The 15,570-nt window shown below is 42.1% G+C and overlaps 1 protein-coding gene across 3 annotated transcripts in view; it reads right to left on the bottom strand.

The window, feature by feature from the left end:
- The window catches only part of CACNB2 (calcium voltage-gated channel auxiliary subunit beta 2), a 428,234-nt gene that overhangs the window by 366,326 nt on the left and 46,338 nt on the right, over positions 1–15,570 (bottom strand). The window lies entirely within an intron of this gene.

The raw sequence follows: 15,570 nt of genomic DNA, 5'->3' as shown, positions 1-15,570 counted from the left end.
TGTGCGTCCAAAAAGGACATAAAAATGCAGTATCGTAGGAGATATGCAATTATGTTTACCTCCTTATTGTTCTTTTTAAAATTCTTTAATTAATAAGAATTATTGGTTAAATAATTTCATTTTTAATGGACTATTTGTAAGCATGAAGTCCTCTTTCAAAATAAAGCCCTCAACGTCACAACTAAAACCATGAAACTAGGCATTCTGAACATATCAGAATATTATCAAAACAGGAAAGTCCAAGATTTTCAAGATGCAGATACTTTGAAAGAACTGTTGTTTTTTTTTCTACTAGACAATCCTCTAAAGTTTATTTCTTAACTCTTCCCAGAACTCAGAACTACTGATCTGAGTTCAAGTTTTATAATACAAAACTCACAAACACACCAGAAAAAAACCCATATCTTAATAGTGGGTCTCTCATTACATATTAGCTTTCTTTTCTATACTAACTATATATTATTTAATATTTTTAATTTTATACTATAGCTGCTCTACAATGTTGTGTAAGTTTCAGGTGTCCAGCAAAATGATTCATTTATACATATATCTACTCCTTTTCAGATTCTTTTCCATTATAGGTTATCACAAAATACTGAGTAGAGTTCCCTGTGCTATATACAGTATGTCCTTGCTGACTATCCATTTTATATATAGTTGTGTGTATATGTTAACCCCAGCCTCTATAAATTATTTTTATAATTATAAAAAAACTATTTTCATTTAAAATATTCTTTTCAGGGACTGCCAAAGTGGTCCAGTGGTTGGGACTCCATGCTTCCACTGTACAGTTTTAGTCCCTGATCAGGAAACTTAAGGTCTCATATGCCACATGGTGTGGCCAAAAATTTTTTTTAAGATTAATAAAATATCCTTTTCATATGTTATAGGTAGATATCTTTTACTTTTTAGTAAAAGATGAAATTAGGTATCTTTTTACTTTCCTATATTCCCCAAATTTTCCAAATTAAGTGTATATTACTTTTATAATAAAAAATTTGGTTAGAAATATACAAAGAAAGTGGCCCTAAGTTTCAAAGTTGATTGAAAATTTGAAGCTTTGGAAAGAAAACTTTAAACAGCAATTGGAACATTGAGGGGTGTGTCTGTTGTTGCTTTAACTAACGAAAACCCAAAACTGAGTACAGTACGCAAATGTCACTAGACAAGGCCTGTCCACCTGCAAGGAAGGGTCATTATCCAAACAGGATAAGAACAGTCCAGGAAACTCACACTACCCCCAGCCCCTGGCATCATTCACCACCACCACTGGGATGAGCCCTTCATTTAATGACTCCACAATCACATCTTGATTTTCCTAAAAAGGCAGAAACATTTTAAAAGCCAGAGATTAGGCATTTTTGCATCCTTAGCAAAAGCATTGTTCAGTCTTTATAAAGTCATTGGACTTCGAGCGTGCTGTATCAAAACAGTCTTAAAAGTTGATGCACATCATTAAGTAACTGAATGTACTAGAGGAAAAGCTTTAAACAAAGATAATTCATTTTATTAGATGAAAAAACATCCCCTGAGGGCTATTTTGCCCATATTGTATAACTCAACAGCTCCTCTAAAATTTCCCCTAACACTCTTTTTTTAAAAAAGGAAAGAAAAAAAAAAGAACCCTTTATGTGCTAAGTTATAGACTGTCTTCCCAAAAAGAATCCCTTCTTTTCCTTATTAAAGTAACCCTGTCATGTGATCTACCTCTCATTTTTGACTATTCAAACCAAGGATCAGAAAGTTGATACGTAACAGGATATTTCAGTTATCTTTACAAAATTGAATGTACACTCTAAATTACAAAAAGTCCAAGTAAGTCAACTGGATGGTCTTTTTCTGATAAACTTACTTTCATGTGCTATCATTTACTGGGTATTTATAATGATTATTGTTGTTGCTGTTTTAGTCGCTAAGACACATCTGATTGTTTGGGACCCCATGGACTGTAGGCTCCTCTGCCCATGGCAAGAATATTGGAGTGGGTTGTCATTTCCTCCTCCAGGGGATCTTTCTGACCCACGGATTGAGCCTATGTCTCCTGCATTGGCAGGTGGATTCTTTGACGCTGAGCCACCAGGGAAGCCTCATAACGATCAGAACGGCCGTTTTCCAGAATGCGATGGCAGCAACTGATGGAGAACTTCCTGTTACTCGTATGTAAGTGATGCTCTAGCTGCTTCTGCCACTGCAAGTTTTTCCTCACAATTCTCCCTGACTCCTGGTATCCATGATCCCTGGTCTTCCTCCAAACCCTATTCACTTCTGTCCATTCCACCCCTTCTGTTGCCTCTCAGTTTGTGTCCCTTCTTCAAAGAAGCCTTCCGTGACCACCCAGCTTGACTGGCTTCCTCTCCTCTTATGGCTCACAGCAACCTGTGCCCTTCCTTCCCAGCACTTCTCAGTTTGTTGATTAATTGCCACCCTGTCCCCACTCAAGGCAGGAAGTTCCTCAGAAGCGAGGACAGTGTACCCGACTAACAATTAAGTCCCCAGCGCAGAGCACAGGGACAGTGATATAGATACTACTCCATTCATTTTTGGAATGATTTTGATTGAATGAACTTCATTCCCAAGGGAAATTCCATGGTGTAGACGTACCTTCAATCAGATACTTATCTGTGTCTCTGTTGAGAGGCCCACTCAAAGAGGTCTTTCTAGAACACCTCTCATGTACCACTATGGATCACCTGACTCCAATTTATGCTTTTTAAAACCACTTATCACCCCTGACACACATTGATCTGTTTACTGTCTGTGCTGGAGAAGACTCTTGGGAGTCCTTTGAAATGCAAAGAGATCAAACCAGTCAACCCTAAAGGAAATCAACCCTGAATATTCATTGGAAGGACTGTTGCTGAAGCTCTACTACTTTGGCCACCTGGTGCAAAGAGTGGACTCACTGAAAAAGCCCCTGATGCTGGGAAAGACTGAAGGCAAAAAGAGAAGAGGGCAGCAGAGGATGAGAGGGTTAGACAGCATCACTGACTCAATGGACGTGAATTTGAGCAAACTCCGGGAGATACTGGAGGACGGAGGAGCCATGGGATCACAAAGAGTCAGACATGACTTAGCGACCAAACACCACCACCAGTATGTCAGCACCACGGGAATCTGTTTTTTTCTGCTTTGCTGTCTGCTGTGTCCTGAGCACCAAGAAGAGTGTCTAGAGTGTGGTAGGCACTGAATACAGATTTGCTGAATGAATGAATGAGCTGAGTACACAAGGAAAGATGTACCCATCAGGGTACCACTCACACATCCTCATTTCTGCTTTCTGATCATCTCTGCCCATCTGTTGCCAGCCTTCCGTCAAGGTAAAAGATGTATTTCCACTTTCCTTTCTGTTTTCCAAATGCAAGCTACTCTGACATCAGTACTATTTCAGTTAGTATATAAAAACAAGTACCCTGCTAGAAACTGTGTCCAAAACAGCCTGAGATGCCAGAACAAATTCATTCCTTTCAACATTTCCAGGGCAACAGCAAACCCAAGATGACCTTCTGGGTACCTTTTGCCAAAATGCACTATAGCCCAGCTCAAATCAACACTTACCACAAGCAGCTGAGCTCACCATATACATGTAATTTAAATAACATGTTTCCCATCTGCAAGTACTTTGTATACAATTTAAGGGAACCGGTTTGATGAATAAAGTTTCAGTTGAACAACATCAAGCTATCCAGAGACTCTCTTAAAGTTAGTTGGGTGTAACCTTGAAAAGGGTGACTTCTTAAGAGCATGTCAATGAAATCTCCATTTTTAAAAAAAATTCCACTGGAGGACCATTCCACAAACTACATAAACGGTTCTCCTCAGAACTGTCAAAGTCATCAGAAACAAGGTCAAGTCAGAAACTGTCACAGCCACGATGCACCTACGGCAAGATAATGACTGAACAGAATGTAGTGCTCTGGACGGGATCCTGGAAGAGAAAGAGAACACTGAGGGAATCTGAATAAAAGATGGACTCTAATTGGTAATGATGTATCTGTACTGGTTCACTAATATGGTAGTGAACATATCATACTGACCTAAGATCTCAGTGGGGTTTCCCAGGTAGCACCAGTGGTAAAGAACCCACCTGCCAGTGTAGATTAGATGTAAGAGATACGGTTTCGATCCCTGAATTGGCAAGATCCCCTGGAGGAGGGCATGGCAATCCACTCCACTCTTCTTGCCTAGAGAATTCCATGGACAGAGGAGCCTGGCAGGCTACAGTCCATGGGGTCACACAGATTTGGACACAACTGAAGCAACTTAGCTCGAAAGATCTGAGTACACAGGTGACATGGTGGTGGCCACGTGAGAACTCTGCATAGCATATTCACAGTAATTCTGTAAATCTAAAACTATCTTAAAACAAAAAGTGAACAAAAGCTTTTAATTGCCTTCATTGTTGTGAACTTAGGTGCTTAATTCTTCCCCAAACCCTGAAGCCTCAGCAGTAAAATCTAGGATTTGCCATCATTTCAAGAAAGTAGCCTTCCTCCTGCAGTTTTCAACAGAATGCAATTAACCTCAACACCTATAAACTGAACACCTGCCCCAGGCCTGGCACTGGGATAGGTTGACAGTGACAATTAAGATGGTTAAGATAAAATCCATGCTTTCCTCAAAAATGAGTGCACCACTCAAATAACTAACCCCAAGGAAGTATGTTCTGTGTAATAATAACTAACATTGGCTGAGTACTATTTCAAGCATTTTTCATGGATGAGCTCTCTTCAGTGTCCTGACAGCCCTATGAGGTAGGTACTATAACTATATCACCCCCACAGAGGTGCACTTAGCACCCTAGAGGAGTTAAGTAACTCTCCCCAGGGTGCAGACCTGGTGAATGACAGAGCAAGTCTTTAATGTGGGGAGTTTGGGAAGGTGTCTGAACTCCTAATCACTGTACCACACAGCCTTCTAGAGGCAGCTAGAGGGTCATGTCTAGGAAAATCCCCCACATGTGGAAAGTTTCCACTGATGGGATAGCATTTCAAGTGAAATTTTTTCTGAAGTGTAGTTGACTTCCAATGTTGTATTGATTTCTGCTGTAAAGCAAAGTGACTCACATATATAAATTCTTTTTACATATGTATATATTCTTTTTCTTATTCTTTTCCACTATGATTCATTCCAGGATATTGAATATAGTTTCCTGTGCTATACAGTAGGACCTTATTGTTTATCCATCCTAAATGTAATAGTTTGCATATGCTAACCCCAAACTCCCAGGCCAACGCTCCACCCCAGCCCTTGGCAATCACACATCCATTCTCTATGTCTGTGAGCCTGTTTCTGTTTTGTAGACAGGCTTATTTTGCCATATTTTAGATTCTGCATATAAGTTATATCATATGGTATTTGTTTTTCTCTGTCTGAAAGACAAATACTATATATCTAATATATTACTAGCATGATAATCTCTAATTGCATCCATACTGCTATAAATGGCATTATTTTGTACTTTTGATGACTGAGCAGCTTTCCATGGCATATATGCACTACACCTTCTTTATCCACTCATCTGTCAGTGGACCCTTGGGTTGTTTCCATATCTTAGCAGTTGTAAACAGTGCTGCTGTGAACACAGGAGTCAAGTGGACTTTAAATGTCCAGTAGGACTTCTTTAAATGGTTAGAAGGGCAGGCTACAGAGAGGGGACCAGAGAGCCTGCTGGTGGCTGCTTGCTCGGCTGCCATTTAGGGAACCAGGACTTGATGCAGGCAGGGCCCGGGACACTTTTCAGAGAACCTCTCACCAAGCCCTTACAACTCTATGGTGTGTGCAGAGGTGCTGGTATCTACAGTTTACAGAGGAGAAAAGAGACACTCAAAAATTCTCTCCACCATCAGATAACGTTTTGCTGGATTCAAACACAGGTCTGTCCAGACACACAGACTCTCAACCACCTTGCTCCTCTGTCTCTTATTAGTGAAAAAAAGGAAATGATTCTGCAATTCTGTTTGTGCACTGTTTTCTCAACTCTTATATACATGTGTTACAATCATATATCTTTGAACATATGTGAGTAAGAGATAAGACAAAGGGATTCGGACAGAAAGATTCCAAGGTATCAATAATGGTTACAACTCTCAGTGGAGGGAATGATGAATAATTTTTTATTTTCCTCCTGAAACTTTTTTAGACTCTTCTCACATTTTCTATTATGAGGGGGTGTTACATGGATGTTTAGAAAAAAAAACAATATAGCAAATTATGACAATGTTTGGAAAGTTTGTTTCCAAAGTTTGGAAAGTTTGCTACAAAATACTATCTGAGGCTTTTTGTAATAGCATTTCTTATATCTTGGCCCATTTCATTTATTTTTATTTTATTTTTTGGCTATATGGCAAGTGGGATCTTTCTTCCCTGTGAAAGTCGCTCAGTCGTGTCTGACCCTGTGTGACCCCATGGACTATACAGTCCATAGAATTCTTCAGGCCAGAATACTGGAGTGGGTAGGCTTTCCCTTCTCCAGGGGGTCTTCCCAACCCAGGGGTCAAACTCAGGTCTCCCGCATTGCAGGCAGATTCTTTACCAGCTGAGCCACCAGGGAAGCCCAAGAACACTGGAATGGGTAGCCTAGTCTCTCCAGCAGATCTTCCCGACTCAGGAATTGAATGAGGGTCTCCTTCACTGAAGGTGAACTCTTTACCAACTATCAGGGAAGCCCTGACCAGGGATCGAATCTGTGGCCCTGCAGTTGAAGCGCAGAGTCTTAGCCACTGGACAGGAGGGGAAATCTGCCTCTTGACTTCTTAATATGTCTACCTATTCTACCTGAGTTTCAAAACCAGTAAACAAGCACTCTGGACCAAGTGGGTCAAAGAGAAGGCAGCCCATGGTCTACTCAGGGTAGGCTGCTCCCCCAGTCACCCAGTGGACCCCTAACAACTTCCTACTCTCTGCCACTCGCCCACAGATCTATTCTGGGATACTAAAATCAGCCTGTAAATTGGTGTAATCACTATGAGAACAGTATGGAGGTTCCTTAAAAAACTAAAAATAGAGCTACCATATGATCCAACAATCCTACTCCTAGGCATATATCCAGAAAAGATGCAAACTCTAATTCAAAAAGATAATTGTGCCCTAATGTTCATAGCAGCACTACTCACAATAGCCAAGACATGGAAACAACCTGAATGTCCATCAACAGATGAATGGATAAAGAAGATGTGCAATACACAATGGAGTATTACTCAGCCATAAAAAACAATGAAATAATGCCATTTGCAGCAACATGGATGGACCTAGAGATTATCATACTAAATAAAGTACATCAGAGAAAGACAAATATATGGGGAATCTAAAAAAAAAAATGACACAAATGAATTTACTTACCAAGTAGACTCAAACTTATGTTTATCAAAGGGAAAAGTGGGGAGGGAAAAATTGGAAATTTGAGATTAACAGATATACACTATAAACAAACAACAAGAACCTACTATATAGCACAGGGAACTACCTTCGATATCTTGTAATAAAGTATAAAGAAAAAGAATCTGAAAAAGAACATATCTGAATCCTATTGTTGTACACCTGAAACTAACACCATTGTAAATCAACTACACTTAAATTTTTTAAAAAAGGGAAAAAATAAAATCAGCCTGTATGAAAAAAGGCAAGCAGTGTGCTGTAAGAATGACCACAGGGGTCACTAGGTTTTCTTAGGATTCGCTTCACTGCTCTTAAAGATAACCTCACATTTCAAAACTCTGACTAGTGGCCTTGTGACAAAAGAGCGTTGAAAATTGGTTATCTTCTCTGAAGCCTAAAATTTAGCCGAGTATAAATACTGTCAGCTAAAGTACCCAGTGCCACAAAGGGAAAAAGGTTTAAAACCAAAGTTCTGGGCTTATATCTACTAAGTATTAGGATTATGTTTACTGACTGTGAGAATCTCTTACAGTCTCTTACAGGAGGGAAGCTTTGTGGGAGACAGGAGGAGATTGAGATGAGGTCAAGCCTGGTGCTTACTAAGATGGAGAATTTAAAGGACAAGATGACCCTGGGATGCCAGGCACAGAGGCAGAAGAAAAGGGAAACGGACCCCAAAGATACATTTGGTCTCTTTTTCCACCTTGGATAAAACCCTTAATGTGGATTCTTAAGGAAAAGATTGCCTCGGCTCCATTTTCTTTTATTTCTCTCAGTTTTCAGGATTTGATTAGCACCTGCTCTGTGCCAGACTTTACTTATAGTTTATATTACCCCTGCCCCTCATAACTGCCCTGTGAGGGGTCGACATAATTTTCCCATTTTGCAGAAGGCAAGTGGAGATTGGGGAGGGGTGACCTTTACAACATCACCAGCTTCGTGACTGTAGGACCCAAGATGAAAGGCCAGTCTTATCTGGCCTGTGTTCTTTCCATGACATCACCCTGCCTGTCCTGGCATCATTCTGGGCAATCACTGGCCTCAGTGAAAACATCCAGGCCCCTGGTAATGAGAGGGAATTTGTGGTACTGTCCACCTGCAAAAGGAACAAATGACCATCTAGGGCCACTGACAGCAGTCCTATTACCTGGGATGATGCCTCTGTCACTCATGCATGACTTTTATCCCTGCGTAGACTCTGCCCCATGCCTTGTCTACACCACCTGTGTTTCAGTGAAGCTGGAGTAATGTGTCTTGTCACTCCATCCCCGCTACATTTCTGTGTTGGCAAAATGTACTATCACTCTTCTCCCTGCAGAAGGCAAATGAGGCTACTAGGTTTCCCAACTACAGTCTTATATGGCCTCGGAGCTCTCCCTTGCATAAATACACACTGATACGCTAACTCAGAAGCCAAGAAAAGACACTATAAATAGCCCCGGTTCCAGCCAGTAGAGGAAGCCGACCCCGTAGTCATGCCAACTTGTATATACAAGCATAGGGATGGAATCTTCAGGATGCATCTTTTCTTAGAGCCTCATCTCTACCCAAGGAGTATACCATGGAGAGCATCACTTGCCAATGATGAGCCAAAGGTGGGTGGGTGTGTGCTTTTTTTTAAGACCCCTGGAGGGGAAAGGCAGCTTGCATGACTCATCTGAATGCAAAGAGTTTTAAAGTCCTTCTTTCCCAGTAAAGTACCTCTTAAACATAAGCATACACATGTTTATGAATAAGCAAAAGAAAATAACTAATAGCCAAGGAGCCATCAGGCAAACATGTAAGGCCCAAACTCAAACACAAATGGTTCAGCTCAAGTCCTTGGGAGAAATTCTTGAGTTCTGTCTTTAAAAATTCACTGATAGGAGTTTCACTTTGTTCAAAGATGTCAAACCCTTTGAAAGAAAAGAGGTAAATATGCATGGCTCATTATGGGATGTTCTGATACCAAAAAAGGTGTATCTGACCCCAAACATCAAGGTTTCATTCAGCAGGAGTGAGCATCATGTTAGAGACTAAGTGGAAAGGAGAGTGTAGGGAAAGGACCGTGAAAAGAATGACGGGTGATGCCATTCACTGTGGATGCGATGATCCGATCACCCTGCTGTGACCCAGAGGCACAGAGGACACACCTTAATGGTTGTTGAATAAATATCAATTTTCCACAACAATTTACAAGATAGCAAAGGCTACCGTCCCAGCTCTTTACAAGCTTTCTTACTCCAGACCTCACAATGCTATCATGTTTTCTGACACTCTGCTAAAAGGAGGTGAAGTGAAAAATTAAAGTCCCTGGTAATTTATTTCCTGGTAGTTACATTGCAATGGAAATGTTGGTAGTTATTCAATCAGTAGGAACACATTTGAAAATAAAGCCTAGAAATTGACGATTTGTTCCTGTGCCTGTCTCTCTAGAACACAGAGACGCCAGAAGGTCACTGTCTCTCTCTTTACAGAGTGAAGAGCCTGATGCTACTCTGTGATTTGGTCACTCCCTCAGCCCCTTCCCCACAGGGTTTGGTCCTTGAAACACCCAAGCAGTCCCCCAGGGATCCATTACCAGTCCTACTCGCACCACTTCCCTGTGGCTCAAAGGTTCTCAGAGTTTCAAATAGACTCGCTAATGGTGGCTCCTTCTAAGTCCCCATCCCCATGGCAACACCGAGGCCAGTCCTTATCAACTTCAAAAGCAGAAGGCAGTACAAGCAGAAAGGCTGATTCAGATTTCTCATCTGACTTTCTGCTGGCCTTCCACCTAAAGGATCTATGCACTCTCATCCCGAATATTCTCCCCTTCAGCCCAAGCTGTTTCTGTCAGTCATGCTAAATGAAACAATAAAAGGGGAAAGATCCCTGCACCCCCCATCAATATCTTTTTGGGGACCTTATCTTACCCTGATGAAATAAAAATAAAATGCGGTGAAAAAGAAGAAATTTTGTTGGTTAATCAGATCCTTGAGAACGCAACCTCTGTCTGATGAATTCCTCTGATTTTCAGTGTCTGGCATGTATTTAAATGATGATAAGCAGGCACTAAAAAGATATTTAATAAAAGTTTCCTGAATAAGAATGAATCTCAGAAGTTTCATTATCACTTAAGCTTTAAAAAAGACTAATAAGGTACGCTTAATGCTTAAAGAACCATGAGAAATGATTTAAAAATCACTAGGAATTGCTTGTGGAGGGACTGATTCCTTCATCAGTGTCTGGAATAGTGCCCAAAGCAGAGTAGGCCCTCAATAAATGTGCCCTGACTTTGTGACAAAGATCAAGACCTCAATCCCTAGAGAACACATGGAGCATCCCCACAATATCCCAATTCAACTCTGCAACCTCAATAAGAATCACTAAACCATGGAGAGGGACCCTGGGAATCTGAGATGAGGGATGGGGAGCATCCCCACAATATCGCAATTCAACTCTGCAACCTCAATAAGAATCACTAAACAATGGAGAGGGACCTGGGAATCTGAGATGAGGGATGGGGTACTACATCTTACCATCACTCAGGTATCTTCTGTCCTCCCAGGATGGTTACCTGCTCTGTTAGATGGGCGTTTAGCTTCAAAAACACACACAGTATGCCTCCAAAATGCAAGCCAGCTACTTTCTGAATACCAGATGAATTCAATGCTGTATTGAATTGTATATCTTGAGTTAACCAAAAAGTTCATTTGGGTTTGTCCATATGGAAAAACCCTAATGAACTTTTTGGGCCAACACAATACATTCTGTATTTCAGAGGGGATCTGTAGAACTCTAAAGGGTTTATGGGACACTTCATGGAAAATAGATGGGGAAACAGTGGAAATAGTGTCAGACTATTTGGGCTCCAAAATCACTGCAGATGGTGACTGCAGCCATGAAATTAAAAGACACTTACTCCTTGGAAGGAAAGTTATGACCAACCTAGATAGCATATTCAAAAGCAGAGACATTACTTTGCCAACAAAGGTCCGTCTAGTCAAGGCTATGGTTTTTCCAGTGGTCATGTATGCATGTGAGAGTTGGACTGTGAAGAAGGCTGAGTGCCAAAGAATTGATGCTTTTGAACTGTGGTGTTGGAGAAGACTCTTGAGAGTCCCTTGGACTGCAAGGAGATCCAACCAGTCCATTCTGAAGGATATCAGCCCTGGGATTTCTTTGGAGGGAATGATGCTGAAGCTGAAACTCCAGTACTTTGGCCACCTCATGTGAAAAGTTGACTCATTGGAAAAGACTCTGATGCTGGGAGGGATTGGGGGCATGAGGAGAAGGGGACAACAGAGGATGAGATGGCTGGATGGCATCACTGACTCAATGGATGTGAGTCTGAGTGAACTCTGGGAGTTGGTGATGGACAGGGAGGCCTGGCGTGCTGCGATTCATGGGGTCACAAAGAGTCAGACACGACTCAGCAACTGAACTGAACTGAACTGAAAGGGTTTAATCTGAAGTCAAGTGGGCCTTAGAAAGCATCTCTACAAACAAAGCTAGTGGAGGTGATGGAATTCCAGTTGAGCTTCTTCAAATCCTGAAAGATGATGCTGTGAAAGTGCTGCACTCAATATGCCAGCAAATTTGGAAAACTCAGCAGTGGCCACAGGACTGGAAAAGGTCAGTTTTCATTCCAATCCCAAAGAAAGGCAATGCCAAAGAATGTTCAGACTACTGCACAATTGCATTCATCTCACACGCTAGCAAAGCAACCCTCAAATTTCTCCAAGCTAGGCTTCAACAGTATATGAACCGAGAACTTCCAGATGTTCAAGATGGATTTAGAAAAGGCAGAGGAAGCAGAGATCAAATTGCCAACATCCGCTGGATCATGGAAAAAACAAGAGAGTTCCAGAAAAACATCTATTTCTGCTTTATTGACTATGCCAAAGCCTTTGACTGTGTGGATCACAATAAACTGTGGAAAACTTTGAAAAAGATGGGAATACCAGACCACCTGACCTGCCTCTTGAGAAACCTGTATGCAGGTCAGGAAGCAATAGTTAGAACTGGACGAGGAACAACAGACTGGTTCCAAATAGGAAAAGGAGTACATCAAGGCTATATATCGTCAGCCTGCTTATTTAACTTATATGCAGAGTACATCATGAGAAATGCTGGGCTAGAAGAAGCACAAGCTGGAATCAAGATTGCTGGGAGAAATATCAATAACCTCAGATACACAGATGACACCACCCTTATGGCAGAAAGTGAAGAGGAACTAAAAAGCCTCTTGATGAAAGTGAAAGTGAAGAGTGAAAAAGTTGGCTTAAAACTCAACATTCAGAAAACAAAGATCATGGCATCTGGTCCCATCACTTCATGCGAAATAGATGGGGAAACAATGGAAACAGTGTCAGACTTTATTTTTTGGGGCTCCAAAATCACTGCAGATGGTGACTGCAGCCATGAAATTAAAAGACACTTTCATCTAGTCAAGGCTATGGTTTTTCCTGTGGTCATGTATGGATGTGAGAGTTGGACTGTGAAGAAAGCTGAGTGCCGAAGAATTGATGCTTTTGAACTGTGGTGTTGGAGAAGACTCTTGAGAGTCCCTTGGACTGCAAGGAGATCCAACCAGTCCATTCTGAAGGAGATCAGCCCTGGGATTTCTTTGGAAGGAATGATGCTAAAGCTGAAACTCCAGTACTTTGGCCACCTCATGTGAAGAGCTGACTCATTGGAAAATACTCTGATGCTGGGAGGGATTGGGGGCAGGAAGAGAAGGGGACGACAGAGGATGAGATGGCTGGATGGCATCACTGACTCGATGGATGTGAGTCTGAGTGAACTCCGGGAGTTGGTGATGGACAGGGAGGCCTGGCATGCCGCCATTCATGGGGTCGCAAAGAGTCAGACACGACTGAGCGACTGATTTGATCTGACTCCTTGGAAGGAAAGTTATGACCAACCTAGATAGCATATTGAAAAGCAGAGACATTACTTTGCCAACTAAGGTCCGTCTAGTCAAGGCTATGGTTTTTCCAGTGGTCGTGTATGGATGTGAGAGTTGGACTGTCAAGAAAGCTGAGTGCCAAAGAACTGATGCTTTTGAACTGTGGTGTTGGAGAAGACTCTTGAGAGTCCCTTGGACTGCAAGGAGATTCAACCAATCCATTCTAAAGGAGATCAGCCCTGGGATTTCTTGGGAGGGAATGATGCTAAAGCTGAAACTCCAGTACTTTGGCCACCTCATGCGCAGAGTTGACTCATTGGAAAAGACTCTGATGCTGGGAGGGATTGGGGGCAGGAGGAGAAGGGGACGACAGAGGTTGAGATGGCGGGATGGCATCACTGACTCGATGGATGTGAGTCTGAGTGAACTCTGGGAGTTGGTGATGGACAGGGAGGCCTGGCGTGCTGCGATTCATGGGGTCGCAAAGAGTAGGATACCACTGAACGACGAACTGAAGTGAACTGAACTGAAAGGGTACTTCTACTTCTGTATTTTTTTCTTCACTAAATGTCTTACAACCTAAATCCCAGGTGCAAGGAGACTACAATGTGAGTGAAATGCTTTCCCCCAGTCGCTGTCTAAAATGGAGGGTATATCCCCCACCCACTTCTACACCCTTCTCACTGTCGTTGTCATCAAATTCTGGGATTCTTCATTGTTGTTGAGTCGTTCAGTCGTGTCTGACTCTTTGCAACCCCGTGAACTGCAGCACACCAGACTTCCCTGTCTTCGCTATCTAAGTTTGCTCAAACTCATGTTTGTTGAGTCGGTGATGTCATCCAACCATCTCATCCTTGTCACCCCTTCTCCTCTTCCCCTCAATCTTTCCCAGCATCAAGGTCTTTTCCAATAAGTTGGCTCTTTGCATCAGGTGGCCAAAGGATTGGAGCTTCAGCATCAGTCCTTCCAATGAATATTCCGGGTTGATTTCCTTTAGGACTGACTGGTTTGATCTCCTTGCTGTCCAAGGAACTTGCAAGAGTCTTCTCCAGCACCACAGTTCGAAAGCATCAATTCTTTGGTGCTCAGCCTTCTTTATGGTCCAACTCTCACATCCATACATGAATACTAGAAAAACCACAGCTTTGACTAGACAGACCTTTGTCAGCAAATGATGTCTCTGCTAAGCCCCACTTATCCCCTCCGTATTTTCTCTTATTTCTCCCTTGCTCTCCCCTTCTGTCCTGTGAAACTCTAGGCTGAAGTAGACAGACTGCCCATATCCCTCTCCTGTTAAGCTGAAATGGACCCAGGCTTCTCTGAGTCACAGCTACTCCTAGGTGACCCTCTCTACCGCAGCCCCCTCAAACGGAGAAGGTCCTTCTTGACCATCTGTCTCCAACCTGTAAATGTGAATTCCTTTATCTGGTGTCCTATCTGTCTACCATTTCCTTCAACCCACATTTCCACTCTTGCCTGTCATGAATTTTTAGTGTTCCCTGAATGCCAGGTAAAAGATTCCTCACTACTCTACAGAAATCAAGCTTCTCCCTCTGCCATGTCTGCATCTCCCTGGTCACTATTCCTAGAATGCCCTTCCTTTCCCACTGTCGGTGGATCACATCTAATTTCTTCTGCAATCCTTTTGTGATTCCCTAGTAAGAACATAATCTTCCTCCCCGAAAAGAACACAGTCTTCCAATACTCAACTCCTAAAGCACTTTCTTTATTTCCCTCTTTAAGACACTCCCACTCTCTTCTACTGAACACAGTGTGCATATTTTAGCTCCTCTGGAAAACTGTAAGCTTCCAGGGATCAGAGACGAAAACGAGCAGTGTCCTCTGGTGGGTATCGGGTGGCAGGTCATTGTCAATTCCCCTCACAATCAGTGAGGCTTTCTCTTTCCTCACCCTATGCGTATGAAACCAAATATGAGGACACTCCCAATAATTACTCTTAAATAATAAGGTGAGTAGACACGATGTGGTCATGAATCATCTTGCAGTTTTCCTTGGCATACAAGGAATGACTGATGAAGACATAAAAGGTGTCCTCATCTCTAATGTGCTGAATTCAGAACTCAACCCAGTCTCAATGCTCGGAAAGTGTCTGTTGCAAGTAGAACAGCAAGAACTTGCTCCTCACTCTAGGTTTCTCCTGGAAAAGCACAAAATGTGTTTGTTTTCTACTGGAAAACACAGCGTTGAGGGCAGAGCAAGGGCAGATGGTTCTGAATTTAAAATCAAGAAGACTGTAGCTCCTAGTCTCCTGGCAATGACTCTGTTTATGTACTGATGTGTGTGTCTGTGTGTGTGAAGAGATT

The sequence above is a fragment of the Bos indicus genome, chromosome 13 (assembly GCF_029378745.1).
Source record: "Bos indicus isolate NIAB-ARS_2022 breed Sahiwal x Tharparkar chromosome 13, NIAB-ARS_B.indTharparkar_mat_pri_1.0, whole genome shotgun sequence".
In the NCBI taxonomy this organism is placed as follows: Eukaryota; Metazoa; Chordata; class Mammalia; order Artiodactyla; family Bovidae; genus Bos; species Bos indicus.
Note: the sequence above shows the minus strand (reverse complement) of the source record. Positions and strands in the feature narration are given on the sequence as shown.